This window comes from Octopus bimaculoides, chromosome 16, assembly GCF_001194135.2.
Source record: "Octopus bimaculoides isolate UCB-OBI-ISO-001 chromosome 16, ASM119413v2, whole genome shotgun sequence".
NCBI lineage: Eukaryota > Metazoa > Mollusca > Cephalopoda > Octopoda > Octopodidae > Octopus > Octopus bimaculoides.
This window is the reverse complement of record NC_068996.1, coordinates 2,658,736-2,663,629: the sequence shown is the minus strand read 5'-3', so window position 1 is coordinate 2,663,629 and position 4,894 is coordinate 2,658,736. Positions and strand designations below refer to the sequence as shown.

The 4,894-nt window shown below is 34.0% G+C and overlaps 1 protein-coding gene across 1 annotated transcript in view; it reads right to left on the bottom strand.

The window, feature by feature from the left end:
• The window catches only part of LOC106876559 (calcium uptake protein 3, mitochondrial-like), a 332,236-nt gene that overhangs the window by 119,634 nt on the left and 207,708 nt on the right, over nucleotides 1-4,894 (bottom strand). The gene's annotated exons all lie outside the window — the stretch shown is intronic.

Sequence of the window (4,894 nt, the reverse complement as noted above, 5' to 3'; positions counted from 1 at the left end):
GTACCGCCTGACTGGCTCCTGTAGGATTTTCGAGCGAGATCGTTGCCAGTGCCCCTGGACTGGCTTGTGCGGGTGGCACATAAAAGACACCATTTTGAGCGTGGCCATTTTCGTGCGGGTGACACGTAAAAGCACCCACTACACTCTCTGAGTGGTTGGCGTTAGGAAGGGCATCCAGCTGTAGAAACTCTGCCAAATCAGACTGGAGCCTGGTGTTGCCATCCGGTTTCACCAGTCCTCAGTCAAATTGTCCAACCCATGCTAGCATGGAAAGCGGACGTTAAACGATGATGATGATGATGATGATCCAGATTCTTAGCTGTGGATGCTCGGATGCTATGGTTTTGTTATTTTCTGACTGCTGTTCTAGCTGTAACCATCCCATCTTTTTCTGACATATCATATCCAAGTCTGATTTATCTATAAGAGATGTGTGAACTTTGCCTGAGATTTGTCAGCTGTTAGTAGCAAGTCAAATAACTGCATAGAATCTTCTTTGTAAACTGGTAGTGCGGTGAAATAAATTCAGCTGATTATGTTTGTTTATTATGTTCATTACTTTTTGGCTTTTTCTTCTTCTTTTATTAGAGGTAGCAAGCAAAATATTATACGTATGGAATTTGAATCTGCTTTAGATTCATTCTCGTTCACCTTTTTTTTTTTCTTCTTTTTTTGTTAAGATTATATTAAAAGTCCAATGAAGAAGCCAAGTTTGCTTTGCTCTGGTTATTACATATGTTTCTGCTTAGTTAATATTGTTATTAGACCCTCATCAGCTCAGGTGTGAAAAATGATCTCTAAAACTGGTCGAAGTGCCTCATTGCTAGTCAAAAAGAAGTATTCACAGTTCTGGAACATCATTCTTCATCCGATGAGATGACATCTGGTGTAGCACAGGTGTCCAAGGCATTTTCACTGTTCACTACCTGTACATATTCTATGTACTGTTCATGTAATTTTGGTTACTTTTTCTCATGAGTTGTGGTGCACCTTATTATATTGCAGCTAAGTCAATTAAATATTTTTTTTCAAACATAACTTATCTCAGATTACATTAGCCAATGTGTCCTTTTCTCTTTTGGTTCTTAAAAATAGCAGCTTATGAATTGTTAGTGATCTGGTTGGTATTTTCAATCAGGTAAAGTGATTCTATGGAGACTCTCTTATCCACTCTTGCTGATTTATTCCTATTTTCTATTTGGCTTTAGAAAGGTCTTAACTGTATTTGATTGACCAATACTACTTCGGTTTCTCAATCAATGACTCTAAATTGTTGCAAGTTCCAATAACAAGTGTTTATTTAATAATACATGACTTTAACTTTTTTATTGCACACTTGAGAAGCTAAATATTGTTTGATTTCAAATACTTTTGTAAATTGACTTTATTACTTCCCTAAATGTAACTAACCCCTGCTTTTATGCAATTCTCTAATGAGTTCTGGCTTCCAAATAGATTCCATTGCTCTTTAGGGCAGTGACACTTTTTGAGGGCTATTTTAGATGTGCCAAACTTCCTAAAGATGAACTGAATTTTTTGTTAATTCACTGGAATATCCTCTTCAGCATTCTTCTCCAATGATCCTGTGTTACTTTTATTTAGTTGCAGGTCATTTATGATTTCTCAGATCTTATACTCAAAAGTGCTCCAGTTATAACAGCCCCATCTTTTTTACTGAGGCAGCTAAGACTCACAGATACCAAATTAAGACATCTGAGTTTGATTTAAAGGAAACTGTAAGCTATTTCATACTGAATGATAATGAAGAACAGTGGGGTGGCCACAGTAGGGCTGCAGTCTCACAAATGCACCAGTGAAATGTTCTCCATGAGTCTCAGATCTTTTCTAAAAAGATCTCAAATTTATTGCATTAATGCTTCATCAAGTAGTTCTTTGGTTTTTAGATAATTTCGTTGTTGCTTTGTTTTTTGCTATAATTTGTTAATTCTTGTTTAAGCTTTGCTAGCTACAGATAGTCAGTATACAAGGAAATATTCTTAAACTTAAGATATGGAGTAAAATGCATGTGGTTCCTGGGAAATTAAACAATTAAAAGTTGACCATTATAAAAAAAAAAGTTACTGTTCCTCGATGCAGAAGTTCATTTGTTGATAAAGTTAGAGGGTTGGAAGCACAGCCAGGGAGGTGTAAAGACAAAAATACAATGAAACATTGCTATGAACATCCAGTTTAGAAATGGTCCCTGTTATTCACTGCTCTCACTTCCTTTTCTTAATCTATTGCTCAACACAGCATCACTGGACTGCTACTGTGTTGAATGACTAACCTCTCATATATTTCCATATCTCAGATTACTTCATGTCCATTGTCTGAAGTTCTGCAGTATAACCGATAAACATTGTTTAACTTTTTTCTTATTTTAACCCTTTCAGCAAATTATTCTGTCAAATGCAAGGCTTATTTATTCATATTAATTTGAATTAATCATGCATCATCTTGTAGCATACACATTTCAATTGTATATTCCTAGAATGACATTGTAGGGTACGTGTGAGAAGCACATGTACCAGTCTGAACATAAAAACATAGAATATTTTGACCACATTTGGCTGGTTTAAATGCTAAAGGGTGATGCTGTGTTGAGCAATAGATTAAGAAAAGGAAGTGAGAGCAGTTAATTACAGGGACCATTGTTAAAATAAGTTTGGATTGCTTTTATACAATGAATATACAGGCATGATGTGAAACAATGTGAACTACACTAGAGATACCTAATTACCACCCAACTTATTAATTATCACTTTACTAACTGAGTAGTAAGATTTGACAGATATTTGTCCTCATCTTGTTTGTTGTTAACACGACGTTTCAGCTGATGTACTCTCCAGCCTTCTCATCAGGTGTCCTGGGGGAAATCCAAACCTGGATTCTCATTCCTAAGATATTTTTCAATGTCATTATTATTATTATTATTATTATTATATTTGCTATTCAGGTCACTGCCTGGAATCGAACTCAGAATCTTAGGGTTAGTAGCCTGCACTCTTAACCACTACACCATATGACCATGGACAATTATGGAGTGGATTTTAGGGCTTATAATTCTAATATTTTTCTATCCTTTCTTAATACCGGTTCCCATATGCTACTCATATCTGCACTCGGTCTGCTTAGGAGGTTGTTGTGTCCTAGTATATTTGCTGCTTCTTTTAGTTTTCGTATTTTCCAGTGTTGTTCTCTGTCTCTTATTTTAACTTCATCCCACAGGGGGAGGTGGTCTCTGTTTTTCCATACATGATCCCCCTGTGGGATGAAGTTAAAATAATAGACAGAGAACACCACTAAAAGACGCAGCACATATGCTAGGACACAACAACCTCCAAAGCAGACCGAATGCAGAGATGAATAGCATATGAGCATATGGGAACCGGTATTTAGGAACGATAGGAAAATATTAGATTTATAAGCCCTAAAATTCACTCCATAACTTCCCATGGGCATATGGTGTGGTGGTTAAGAGAGTGGGCTACTAACCCCAAGATTCTGAGTTCGATTCACGGCAGTAACCTGAATGATAATAATAACAACAACATTGAAAAATACTTTAGGAATGAGAACCCAGGTTCAAAATTTCCCCAGGACACCTGGACGAAGGCTGAAACACAACGTTGTGTTAACAACGAACACAATGAGAACAAATATCCATCAAATGTAAATAATTCCTCATCTCCCAAGATGCTATAGTTTTGCAATTATTAACAACATTGCTAGAAATGAAAGTTGCTTTAATATTTCTGTGTACAGATATGTTTGATCTTTGGTTGTAATTATAGATGTCATGTTTCTGAAAGTACAATTAGAATTCAAGTAGATTCAAAATGGGACCTACTTAAAAGTACTAAATGAATTATTGGGTATCAATGGGCTACATAAAAACTTACCTATATTAATATAGGGATTATGGGGTTGTTTCATATTTTTTGCTAATCCACCTGAATTATACAGGTAAAAGTTTATTCATAAAGCATATAGTTGTGTATATTTCTGTATGTATGAAATGTTTGTGTATAAAGAAGTACGAGGATAAAAAACATTTTTAGAAGAGATCTTTTATTTTTATATTTCCTTTTGAATAAAAACTTAAATGACAACAAAATGAAAATAAAGTTATAATAATAATAATAATAATAATAATAATAATAATAATAATAATAATAATAATAGAAAACATGTTACAAGTTTTGTGAATAGAATGGGGAAATGATAAATAAGGTAGGAAACTGAGAAAATGAGTGACTTATCAAAGGTAAGGAGTAAGAATGAATGCATGCAGTAAGTGCCGTAGTAGTGTGGTAAAAACTATTATAAAGGAAGACAGATATAAAAAAGAAATAAGAATTTATTAGGAGAACTTGACTTTTGTTTAAAAAGAGAAAAAAAAAATCCACTGAGAATAGAATCAAAGACAAATTATATTTAAAAGGAACAAGGACCTATTAGGAATAAGATATTATCTTTGAAAATATAATTCCCAAATCAATGATTTGTTTTAATAAAGTACAGGACACCACTCCACCCCTGGTGTTATGGAAACATTGTGTTCTTGAAAATCTTGAAGTTATGTGGAATTCTATATAGCGCATGGAAGTTATCTGGAGAAAACATTTTGCATTTTAGAATTCTGGGTTACGGCAAGATTTTCAGGAATGCAACATCTCCACAACGTGGAGACTGTATATAATACTGCAAGAAAATAAGTGATTCACCAGTCAATTCATGGACATAAAATTAGTTGTGTATTTATTTTAAGGTGAAGAAAAAAAATTAAATATTTTACATGCCTTATGGAAGAGTGCTTCTATTATGATCATAATTTTCTCTTATTAATAGCTTAATCATTTATATATATATATACATACATATATACAAACAT